This window comes from Rhinoderma darwinii, unplaced genomic scaffold (assembly GCF_050947455.1).
Source record: "Rhinoderma darwinii isolate aRhiDar2 unplaced genomic scaffold, aRhiDar2.hap1 Scaffold_4248, whole genome shotgun sequence".
NCBI classification, from domain to species: domain Eukaryota; kingdom Metazoa; phylum Chordata; class Amphibia; order Anura; family Rhinodermatidae; genus Rhinoderma; species Rhinoderma darwinii.
In genome coordinates, this window is record NW_027463788.1 from 10,517 (window position 1) to 24,780 (window position 14,264).

The window sequence follows — 14,264 nt, forward strand, 5'->3', positions numbered from 1 at the left end:
TTCATATTACCGGCATTATGTCCCTGTTCCCTCATCTTACCAGCATTATGTGCCTGTTCCTTCATATTACCGGCATTATGTCCCTGTTTCTTCATATTATAGGCATTATGTCCCTATTCCTTCATATTATAGGCATTATTTCCCTGTTCCTTCATATTACCGGCATTATGTCCCTGTTCCTGCATATTACAGGCATTATGTCCCTGTTCCTTCATATTACCGGCATTATGTCCCTGTTCCCCCATATGACCGGCATTATGTCCCTGTTCCTTCATATTACCGGCACAATTTCCCTGTTCCTTCATATTACCGGCATTATGTCCCTGCTCCTTCATATTACCGGCATTATGTCCTTATTCCTTCATATTACCGGCATTATGTCTCTGTTCCTTCATATTACCGGCATTATGTCCCTGTTCCCTCATCTTACCAGCATTATGTGCCTGTTCCTTCATATTACCGTCATTATGTCCCTGTTTCTTCATATTACAGGCATTATGTCCCTATTCCTTCATATTATAGGCATTATTTCCCTGTTCCTTCATATTACCGGCATTATGTCCCTGTTCCTGCATATTACAGGCATTATGTCCCTGTTCCTTCATATTACCGGCATTATGTCCCTGCTCCCTCATATTACCGGCATTATATCCCTGTTCCTTCATATTACAGGCATTATGTCCCTGTTCCCACATCTTACCGGCATTATGTCCCTGTTCCTTCATATTACCGGCATTATGTCCCTGTTCCTTCATATTACAGGCATTTTTCCCTGTTCCTTCATATTACCGGCATTATGTCCCTGTTCCTTCATATTACCGGCATTATGTCCCTGATCCTTCATATTACCGGCATTATGTCCCTGTTCCCTCATATTACCAGCATTATGTCCCTGTTCCTTTATATTACAGGCATTATGTCCCTGTTCCTTCATATTACCGGCATAATGTCCCTGTTCCTTCATATTACAGGCATTATATCCCTGTTCCTTCATATTGCCGGCATTATGTCCCTGTTCCTTCATATTACCGGCATTACGTCCCTGTTTCCTCATATTACAGGCATTATGTCCCTGTTCCTTCATATTACCGGCATTATGTCCCTGTTTCTTCATATTATCGGCATTATGTCCCTGTTTCTTCATATTACAGGCATTATGTCCTTGATCCTTCATATTACAGGCATCATGTCCCTTTAACTTCATATTACAGGCATTATATCCCTGTTCCTTCATATTATCGGCATTATGTCCCTGTTCCTTCATATTACAGGCATTATTTCCCTGTTCCTTCATATTACCGGCATTATGTCCCTGTTCCTTCATATTAGCGGCATTATGTCCCTGCTCCTTCATATTACCGGCATTATGTCCTTATTCCTTCATATTACCGGCATTATGTCCCTGTTCCCTCATATTACCGGCATTATGTCCCTGTTCCCTCATCTTACCAGCATTGTGTGCCTGTTCCTTCATATTACCGGCATTATGTCCCTGTTTCTTCATATTACAGGCATTATGTCCCTATTCCTTCATATTACAGGCATTATTTCCCTGTTCCTTCATATTACCGGCATTATGTCCCTGTTCCTGCATATTACAGGCATTATGTCCTATTCCTTCATATTACCGGCATTATGTCCCTGTTCCTTCATATTACATGCATTATGTCCCTGTTCCTTCATATTACCGGAATTATGTCCCTGTTCCTGCATATTACCGGCATTATGTCCTATTCCTTCATATTACCGGCATTATGTCCCTGTTCCTTCATATTACCGGCACTATTTCCCTGTTCCTTTATATTACAGGCATTATGTCCCGGTTTCTTCATATTACCGGCATTATGTCCCTGTTCCCTCTTCTTACCAGCATTATGTCCCTGCTCCTTCATATTACAGGCATTATGTCCCTGCTCCCTCATATTACGGGCATTATTTCCCTGTTCCTTCATATTGCCGGCATTATGTCCCTGTTCCTTCATATTACCGGCATTATGTCCCTGTTCCTTCATATTACCGGCATTATGTCCCTGTTCCTTCATATTACCGGCATTATGTCCCTGATCCTTCATATTACCGGCATTATGTCCCTGTTCCTTCATATTACCGGCAATATGTCCCTGTTCCTTCATCTTACCGGCATTATTTCCCTGTTCCTTCATATTACCGGCATTATGTCCCTGTTCCTTCATATTACCGGCATTATGTCCCTGATCCTTCATATTACCGGCATTATGTCCCTGTTCCTTCATATTACCGGCATTATGTCCCTGTTCCTTCATCTTACCGGCATTATTTCCCTGTTCCTTCATATTACCGGCATTATGTCCCTGTTCCTTCATATTACAGGCATTATTTCCCTGTTCCTTCATATTACTGGCATTATGTCCCTGTTCCTTCATATTACCTGCATTATGTCCCTGTTCCTTTATATTACCGGCATTATGTCCCTGTTCCTTCATATTACAGGCATTATTTCCCTGTTCCTTCATATTACAGGCATTATGTCCCTGTTCCCACATCTTACCGGCATTATGTCCCTGTTCCTTCATATTACCGGCATTATGTCCCTGTTCCTTCATATTACAGGCATTTTTCCCTGTTCCTTCATATTACCAGCATTATGTCCCTGTTCCTTCATATTACCGGCATTACGTCCCTGTTCCTCCATATAATCGGCATTTTGTCCTTGTTCCTTCAAAGTACCGGCATTATGTTCTTGTTCTTTCACATTACCGGCATTATGTCCCTGTTCCTTCATATTACCGCATTATGTCTCTGTTCCTTCATATTACCGGCATTATGTCCCTGTTCCTTCATATTTCCGGCATTATGTCCCTCTTCCTTCATATTACAGGCATTATTTCCCCGTTCCTTCATATTACCGGAATTATGTCCCTGTTCCTTCATATTACCGGCATTATGTCCCTGTTCCTTCATATTACAGGCATTATGTCCCTGTTCCTTCATATTACCGGCATTATGTCCCTGTTCCTTCATATTACCGGCATTATGTCCCTGTTCCCTTATATCACAGGAATTATTTTCCTGTTCCTTCATATTTCCGGCATTATGTCCCTGTTCCTTCATATTACCGGCATTATGTCCCTGTTCCTTCATATTACAGGCATTATGTCCCTTTTCCTTCATATTACAGGCATTATGTCCCTTTTCCTTCATATTACAGGCATTATGTCCCTGTTCCTTCATATTACCGCCATTATGTCCCTCTTTCTTCATATTACCGGCATTATGTCCCTGTTCCCTCATCTTACCGGCATTTTGTCCCTGTTCCCTCATCTTACCGGCATTATGTCCCTGTTCCTTCATATTACCGGCATTATATACCTGTTCCTTCATATTACCGGCATTATGTCCCTGTTCCTTCATATTACCGGCATTATGTCCCTGTTCCTTCATATTACAGGCTCTATATACCGGCTCCTTCATATTACCGGCATTATGTCCCTGTTCCTTCATACTACCGGCATTATGTCCCTGTTCCTTCTTATTTCAGGCATTATGTCCCTGTTCCTTCATATTACAGGCATTATTTCTCTGTTCCTTCATATTACCGGCATTATGTCCCTGTTCTTTCATATTACAGACATTATGTCCCTCTTCCTTCATATTACCGGCATTATGTCCCTGTTCCTTCATATTACCGGCATTATGTCCCTGTTCCTTCATACTACCGGCATTATGTCCCTGTTCCTTCACATTACCGGCATTATGTCCCCGTTCCTTCATATTACCGCATTATGTTCCTGTTCCTTCATATTACCGGCATTATGTCCCTGTTCCTTCATATTTCCGGCATTATGTCCCTCTTCCTTCATATTACAGGCATTATTTCCCCGTTCCTTCATATTACCGGAATTATGTCCCTGTTCCTTCATATTACCGGCATTATGTCCCTGTTCCTTCATATTACAGGCATTATGTCCCTGTTCCTTCATATTACCGGCATTATGTCCCTGTTCCTTCATATTACCGGCATTATGTCCCTGTTCCCTTATATCACCGGAATTATTTTCCTGTTCCTTCATATTTCCGGCATTATGTCCCTGTTCCTTCATATTACCGGCATTATGTCCCTGTTCCTTAATATTACAGGCATTATGTCCCTGTTCCTTCATATTACCGGCATTATTTCCCTGTTCCTTCATATTACAGGCATTATGTCCCTCTTCCTTCATATTACCGGCATTATGTCCCTGTTCCTTCATATTACCGGCATTATGTCCCTGTTCCTTCATATTACAGGCATTATATCCCTGTTCCTTCATATTACCGGCATTATGTCCCTGTTCCTTCATATTACAGGCATTATATCCCTGTTCCTTCATATTACAGGCATTATGTCCCTGTTCCTTCATAATACCGGCATTATGTCCCAGTTCCTTCATATTACCGGCATTATGTCCCTGTCCCTTCATATTACAGGCTCTATATACCGGTTCCTTCATATTACCAGCATTATGTCCCTGCTCCTTCACATTATAGGCATTATTTCCCTGTTCCTTCATATTACCGGCATTAGGTCCCTGTTCCTTCTTATTACAGGCATTATGTCCCTGTTCCTTCATATTACCGGCATTATGTCCCTGTTCCTTCTTATTACAGGCATTATGTCCCTGTTCCTTCATATTACATGTATTATGTCCCTGTTCCCTCATCTTACCAGCATTATGTGCCTCTTCCTTCATATTACAGGCATTATATCCTTTTCCTTCATATTTCCAGCATTATGTCCCTGTTCCTTCATATTACCGGCATTTTGTCCCTGTTCCTTCATATTACCGGCATTATGTCCTTTTCCTTCATATTTCCGGCATTATGTCCTTATTTCTTCATATTACCGGCATTATGTCCCTATTCCTTCATATTACAGGCATTATGTCCCTGTTCCTTCATATTACCGGCATTATGTCCCTGTTCCTTCATATTACCGGCATTATGTCCCTGTTCCTTCATATTACAGGCATTATATCCCTGTTCCTTCATATTACAGGCATTATGTCCCTGTTCCTTCATATTACCGGCATTATGTCCCTGTTCCTTCTTATTACAGGCATTATGTCCCTGTTCCTTCATATTACATGTATTATGTCCCTGTTCCTTCATATTACATGCATTATGTCCCTGTTCCCTCATCTTACCAGCATTATGTGCCTCTTCCTTCATATTACCGGCATTATGTCCCTGTCCCTTCATATTACAGGCATTATGTCCCTGTTCCTTCATATTAAAGGCATTATGTCCCTGTTCCTTCATATTACAGGCATTATGTCCCTGTTCCTTCATATTACCGGCATTATGTCCCTGTTCCCTCATCTTACCGGCATTTTGTCCCTGTTCCCTCATCTTACAGGCATTATGTTCCTTTTCCTTCATATTACCGGCATTATGTCCCTGTTCCTTCATATTACCGGCATTATGTCCCTGTTCCTTCATATTACCAGCATTATGTCCCTGTTCCTTCATATTACAGGCATTATTTCCCTGTTCATTCATATTACAGGTATTATGTCCCTGTTCCTTCATATTACCGGCATTAGGTCCCTGTTCCTTGTTATTACAGGCATTATGTCCCTGTTCCTTCATATTTCCGGCATTATGTCCTTATTTCTTCATATTACCGGCATTATGTTCCTGTTCCTTCTTATTACAGGCATTATGTCCCTGTTCCTTCATATTACCGGCATTATGTCCCTGTTCCTTCATCCTACCGGCATTATGTCCCTGTACCTTCATATTACCGGCATTATGTCCCTGTTCCTTCTTATTACAGGCATTATGTCCCTGTTCCTTCATATTACAGGGATTATTTCCCTGTTCCTTCATATTACAGGCATTATGTCCCTGTTCCGTCATAGTACCGGCATTATGTCCCTGTTCCTTCATATTACCGGCATTTTGTCCCTGTTCCCTCATCTTACCGGCATTATGTCCCTGTTCCTTCATATTACAGGCATTATGTCCCTGTTCCTTCATATTACAGGCATTATGTCACTGTTCCTTCATATTACAGGCATTATGTCCCTGTTCCTTCATATTACAGGAATTATGTCCCTGTTCCCTCATATTACATGCATTATGTCCCTGTTCCTTCATATTACCGGCATTATGTCCTATTCCTTCATATTACCGGCATTATGTCCCTTTTCCCTCATATTACCGGCATTATGTCCCTGTTCCTTCATATTACCGGCATTATGTCCCTGTTCTTTCATATTACAGGCATTATGTCCCTGTTCCTTCATATTACTGGCATTATGTCCCTATTCCTTCATATTACGAGCATTATGTCCCTGTTCCTTCATATTACCGGCATTATGTACCTGTTCCTTCATATTACCGGCATTATGTCCCTGTTCCTTCATATTACAGGCATTATGTCCCTGTTCCCTCATCTTACCGGCATTATGTACCTGTTCCTTCATATTACCGGCATTATGTCCTATTCCTTCATATTACCGGCATTATGTCCCTGTTCCTTCATATTACAGGCATTATGTACCTGTTCCTTCATATTACAGGCATTATGTCCCTGTTCCCTCATATTACAGGCATTATGTCCCTGTTCTTTCATATTACTGGCATTATGTCCCTATTCCTTCATATTACCGACATTATGTCCCTGTTCCTTCATATTACCAGCATTATGTCCCTATTCCTTCATATTACAGGCATTATGTGCCTGCTCCCTCATATTACCGGCATTATTTCCCTGTTCCTTCATATTACCGGCATTATGTACCTGTTCCTTCATATTACCGGCATTATGTCCCTGTTCCTTCATATTACAGGCATTATGTCCTTGTTCCCTCATCTTACCGGCATTATGTCCCTGTTCCTTCATATTACCGGCATTATGTCCCTGTTCCTTCATATTTCCGGCATTATGTCCTTATTCCTTCATATTACCGGCATTATGTCCCTGTTCCTTCATATTACCGGCATTATGTCCCTGTTCCTTCTTATTACAGGCATTATGTACCTGTTCCTTCATATTACCGGCATTATGTCCCTGTTCCTTCATATTACCGGCATTATGTCCCTGTTCTTTCATATTACAGGCATTATGTCCTTAATCCTTCATCTAAACCGCCATTATGTCCCTATTCCTTCATATTACAGGCATTATGTCCCTGTTCCTTCATCCTACCGGCATTATGTCCCTGTACCTTCATATTATCGGTATTACCTCCCTGTTCCTTCATATTACAAGGATTATTTCCCTGTTCCTTCATATTACCGGTATTATGTCCCTGTTCCTTCATATTACAGGCATTATGTCCCTGTTCCTTCATATTACCGGCATTATGTCCCTGTTCCTTCCTATTACAGGTATTATGTCCCAGTTTCTTCATATTACCGGCATTATGTCCCTGTTCCTTCATATTACAGGCATTATTTTGCTGTTCCTTCATATTACCGGCATTATGTCCCTGTTCCTTCTTATTACCGGCATTATGTTCCTGTTCCTTTATATTACCGGCATTATGTCCCTGTTCCGGCATATTACAGGCATTATGTCCCTGTTCCTGCATATTACAGGCATTATGTCCCTGTTCCTTCATATTACAGGCATTATGTCACTTTTCCTTCATATTACCGGCATTATGTCCCTGTTCCGTCATATTACATGCATTATGTCCCTGTTCCTTCATATTACAGGCATTATGTCCCTGTTCCCTCATATTACATGCATTATGTCCCTGTTCCTTCATATTACCGGCATTATGTCCTATTCCTTCATATTACCGGCATTATGTCCCTTTTCCCTCATATTACCGGCATTATGTCCCTGTTCCTTCATATTACCGGCATTATGTCCCTGTTCTTTCATATTACAGGCATTATGTCCCTGTTCCTTCATATTACTGGCATTATGTCCCTATTCCTTCATATTACGAGCATTATGTCCCTGTTCCTTCATATTACCGGCATTATGTACCTGTTCCTTCATATTACCGACATTATGTCCCTGTTCCTTCATATTACAGGCATTATGTCCCTGTTCCCTCATCTTACCGGCATTATGTCCCTGTTCCTTCATATTACCGGCATTATGTCCCTGTTCCTTCATATTTCCGGCATTATGTCCTTATTCCATCATATTACCGGCATTATGTCCCTGTTCCTTTATATTACCGGCATTATGTCCCTGTTCCTTCTTATTACAGGCATTATGTCCCTGATCCTTCATATTACCGGCATTATGTCCCTGTTCCTTCATATTACCGGCATTATGTCCCTGTTTTTTCATATTACAGGCATTATGTCCCTGTTCCTTCATATTACCGGCATTATGTCCCTGTTCCTTCATATTTCCGGCATTATGTCCTTATTCCTTCATATTACCGGCATTATGTCCCTGTTCCTTCTTATTACAGGCATTATGTCCCTGTTCCTTCATATTACCGGCATTATGTCCCTGTTCCTTCATATTACCGGCATTATGTCCTTAATCCTTCATCTAAACCGCCATTATGTCCCTATTCCTTCATATTACAGGCATTATGTCCCTGTTCCTTCATCCTACCGGCATTATGTCCCTGTACCTTCATATTATCGGTATTACCTCCCTGTGCCTTCATATTACAAGGATTATTTCCCTGTTCCTTCATATTACCGGTATTATGTCCAATTCCTTCATATTACAGGCATTATGTCCAATTCCTTCATATTACCGGCATTATGTCCCTTTTCCCTCATATTACCGGCATTATGTCCCTGTTCCTTCATATTACCGGCATTATGTCCCTGTTCTTTCATATTACAGGCATTATGTCCCTATTCCTTCATATTACCGCCATTATGTCCCTGTTCCTTCATATTACCGTCATTATGTCCCTGTTCCTTCATATTACCGGCATTATGTCCCTATTCCTTCATATTACCGGCATTATGTCCCTATTCCTTCATATTACCGCCATTATGTCCCTGTTCCTTCATATTACCGGCATTATGTCCCTATTCCTTCATATTACCGGCATTATGTCCCTGTTCCTTCATATTACAGGCATTATTTCGCTGTTCCTTCATATTACCGGCATTATGTCCCTATTCCTTCATATTACCGCCATTATGTCCCTGTTCCTTCATATTACCGGCATTATGTCCCTGTTCCTTCATATTACAGGCATTATGACCCTGTTCCTTCATATTACCGGCATTATGTCCGTGTTCCTTCATATTACCGGCATTATGTCCCTGTTCTTTCATATTACAGGCATTATGTCCCTGTTCCTTCATATTACCGGCATTATGTCCCTGTGCCTTCATATTTCCGGCATTATGTCCTTATTCCTTCATATTACCGGCATTATGTCCCTGTTCCTTCATATTACCGGCATTATGTCCCTGTTCCTTCTTATTACAGGCATTATGTCCCTGTTCCTTCATTTTACCGGCATTATGTCCCTGTTCCTTCATATTACCGGCATTATGTCCTTAATCCTTCATCTAAACCGCCATTATGTCCCTATTCCTTCATATTACAGGCATTATGTCCCTGTTCCTTCATCCTACCGGCATTATGTCCCTGTTCCTTCATATTCCCGGCATTATGTCCCTGTTCCTTCATATTACAGGCATTATGTCCCTGTTCCATCATAGTACCAGCATTATGTCCCTGTTCCTTCATATTTTTCAGCATTATGTCCCTGTTCCTTCATATTACCGGCATTATGTCCCTGTTCCTTCATATTACAGGCATTATGTCCCTGCTCCTTCATATTACCGGCATTATGTCCTTATTCCTTCATATTACCAGCATTATGTCCCTGTTCCTTCATATTACCGGCATTATGTCCCTGTTCCTTCCTATTACAGGTATTATGTCCCAGTTTATTCATATTACCGGCATTATGTCCCTGTTCCTTCATATTACAGGCATTATTTCGCTGTTCCTTCATATTACCGGCATTATGTCCCTGTTCCTTCTTATTACCGGCATTATGTTCCTGTTCCTTTATATTACCGGCATTATGTCCCTGTTCCGGCATATTACAGGCATTATGTCCCTGTTCCTTCATATTACCGGCTTTATGTACCTGTTCCTTCATATTACAGGCATTATTTCGCTTTTCCTTCATATTACCGGCATTATGTCCCTGTTCCTTCATATTACCGGCATTATGTCCCTATTCCTTCATATTACCGCCATTATGTCCCTGTTCCTTCATATTACCGGCAATATGTCCCTGTTCCTTCATATTACAGGCATTATGACCCTGTTCAATAATATTACCGGCATTATGTCCGTGTTCCTTCATATTACCGGCATTATGTCCCTGTTCTTTCATATTACAGGCATTATGTCCCTGTTCCTTCATATTACCGGCATTATGTCCCTGTGCCTTCATATTACCGGCATTATGTCCCTGTTCCTTCTTATTACAGGCATTATGTCCCTGTTCCTTCATTTTACCGGCATTATGTCCCTGTTCCTTCATATTACCGGCATTATGTCCTTAATCCTTCATCTAAACCGCCATTATGTCCCTATTCCTTCATATTACAGGCATTATGTCCCTGTTCCTTCATCCTACCGGCATTATGTCCCTGTTCCTTCATATTCCCGGCATTATGTCCCTGTTCCTTCATATTACAAGGATTATTTCCCTGTTCCTTCATATTACAGGCATTATGTCCCTGTTCCTTCATATTACCGGCATTATGTCCCTGTTCCTTCATATTTCCGGCATTATGTCCTTATTCCTTCATATTACCGGCATTATGTCCCTGTTCCTTCATATTACCGGCATTATGTCCCTGTTCCTTCTTATTACAGGCATTATGTACCTGTTCCTTCATATTACCGGCATTATGTCCCTGTTCCTTCATATTACCGGCATTATGTCCCTGTTCTTTCATATTACAGGCATTATGTCCCTGTTCCTTCATATTACCGGCATTATGTCCCTGTTCCTTCATATTACCGGCATTATGTCCCTGTTCTTTCATATTACAGGCATTATGTCCCTGTTCTTTCATATTACAGGCATTATGTCCCTGTTCCTTCATATTACAGGCATTATGTCCCTGTTCCTTTATATTACCGGCATTATGTCTCTGTTCCTTCATATTACAAGGATTATTTCCCTGTTCCTTCATATTACCGGTATTATGTCCCTGTTCCTTCATATTACAGGCATTATGTCCAATTCCTTCATATTACCGGCATTATGTCCCTTTTCCCTCATATTACCGGCATTATGTCCCTGTTCCTTCATATTACCAGCATTATGTCCCTGTTCCTTCATATTACCGGCATTATGTCCTTATTCCTTCATATTACCGGCATTATGTCCAATTCCTTCATATTACCGGCATTATGTCCCTTTTCCCTCATATTACCGGCATTATGTCCCTGTTCCTTCATATTACCAGCATTATGTCCCAGTTTCTTCATATTACCGGCATTATGTCCCTGTTCCTTCATATTACAGGCATTATTTCGCTGTTCCTTCATATTACCGGCATTATGTCCGTGTTCCTTCATATTACCGGCATTATGTCCCTGTTCTTTCATATTACAGGCATTATGTCCCTGTTCCTTCATATTACCGGCATTATGTCCCTGTGCCTTCATATTTCCGGCATTATGTCCTTATTCCTTCATATTACCGGCATTATGTCCCTGTTCCTTCATATTACCGCCATTATGTCCCTGTTCCTTCTTATTACAGGCATTATGTCCCTGTTCCTTCATTTTACCGGCATTATGTCCCTGTTCCTTCATATTACCGGCATTATGTCCTTAATCCTTCATCTAAACCGCCATTATGTCCCTATTCCTTCATATTACAGGCATTTTGCCCCTGTTCCCTCATCTTACCGGCATTATGTCCCTGTTCCTTCATTTTTTTCAGCATTATGTCCCTGTTCCTTCATATTACCGGCATTATGTCCCTGTTCCTTCATATTACAGGCATTATGTCCCTGCTCCTTCATATTACCGGCATTATGTCCTTATTCCTTCATATTACCAGCATTATGTCCCTGTTCCTTCATATTACCGGCATTATGTCCCTGTTCCTTCCTATTACAGGTATTATGTCCCAGTTTATTCATATTACCGGCATTATGTCCCTGTTCCTTCATATTACAGGCATTATTTCGCTGTTCCTTCATATTACCGGCATTATATCCCTGTTCCTTCTTATTACCGGCATTATGTTCCTGTTCCTTTATATTACCGGCATTATGTCCCTGTTCCGGCATATTACAGGCATTATGTCCCTGTTCCTGCATATTACAGGCATTATGTCCCTGTTCCTTCATATTACAGGCATTATGTCCCTGTTCCTTCATATTACAGGCATTATGTCCCTGTTCCGTCATATTACATGCATTATGTCCCTGTTCCTTCATATTACAGGCATTATGTCCCTGTTCCCTCATATTACCGGCATTATGTCCCTGTTCCTTCATATTACCGGCATTATGTCCTATTCCTTCATATTACCGGCATTATGTCCCTTATCCCTCATATTACCGGCATTATGTCCCTGTTCCTTCATATTACCGGCATTATGTCCCTGTTCTTTCATATTACAGGCATTATGTCCCTGTTCCTTCATATTACTGGCATTATGTCTCTGTTCCTTCATATTACCGGCATTATTTACCTGTTCCTTCATATTACCGGCATTATGTCCCTGTTCCTTCATATTACAGGCATTATGTCCCTGTTCCCTCATCTTACCGGCATTATGTACCTGTTCCTTCATATTACCGGCATTATGTCCCTGTTCCTTCATATTACAGGCATTATGTCCTTGTTCCCTCATCTTACCGGCATTATGTCCCTGTTCCTTCATATTACCGGCATTATGTCCCTGTTCCTTCTTATTACAGGCATTATGTCCCTGTTCTTTCATATTACCGGCATTATGTCCCTGTTCCTTCATATTACCGGCATTATGTACCTGTTCCTTCATATTACCGGCATTATGTCCCTGTTCCTTCATATTACCGGCATTATGTCCCTGTTCTTTCATATTACAGGCATTATGTCCCTGTTCCTTCATATTACCGGCATTATGTCCCTGTTCCTTCATATTTCCGGCATTATGTCCTTATTCCTTCATATTACCGGCATTATGTCCCTGTTCCTTCTTATTACAGGCATTATGTCCCTGTTCCTTCATATTACCGGCATTATGTCCCTGTTCCTTCATATTACCGGCATTATGTCCTTAATCCTTCATCTAAACCGCCATTATGTCCCTATTCCTTCATATTACAGGCATTATGTCCCTGTTCCTTCATCCTACCGGCATTATGTCCCTGTACCTTCATATTATCGGTATTACCTCCCTGTTCCTTCATATTACAAGGATTATTTCCCTGTTCCTTCATATTACCCGTATTATGTCCCTGTTCCTTCATATTACAGGCATTATGTCCAATTCCTTCATATTACCGGCATTATGTCCCTTTTCCCTCATATTACCGGCATTATGTCCCTGTTCCTTCATATTACCAGCATTATGTCCCTGTTCCTTCATATTACCGGCATTATGTCCTTATTCCTTCATATTACCGGCATTATGTCCCTGTTCCTTCATATTACCGGCATTATGTCCCTGTTCCTTCTTATTACAGGCATTATGTCCCTGTTCCTTCATATTACCGGCATTATGTCCCTGTTCCTTCATATTACAAGCATTATGTCCCTGCTCCTTCATATTACAAGCATTATGTCCTTATTCCTTCATATTACCGGCATTATGTCCCAGTTTCTTCATATTACCGGCATTATGTCCCTGTTCCTTCATATTACAGGCATTATTTCGCTGTTCCTTCATATTACCGGCATTATGTCCCTGTTCTTTCATATTACAGGCATTATGTCCCTGTTCCTTCATATTACAGGCATTATGTCCCTGTTCCCTCATATTACATGCATTATGTCCCTTTTCCCTCATATTACCGGCATTATGTCCCTGTTCCTTCATATTACCGGCATTATGTCCCTGTTCTTTCATATTACAGGCATTATGTCCCTGTTCCTTCATATTACTGGCATTATGTCTCTGTTCCTTCATATTACCGGCATTATTTACCTGTTCCTTCATATTACCGGCATTATGTCCCTGTTCCTTCATATTACAGGCATTATGTCCCTGTTCCCTCATCTTACCGGCATTATGTCCCTGTTCCTTCATATTACCGGCATTATGTCCCTGTTCCTTCATATTACCAGCATTATGTCCCTGTTCCTGCATATTACAGGCATTATGTCC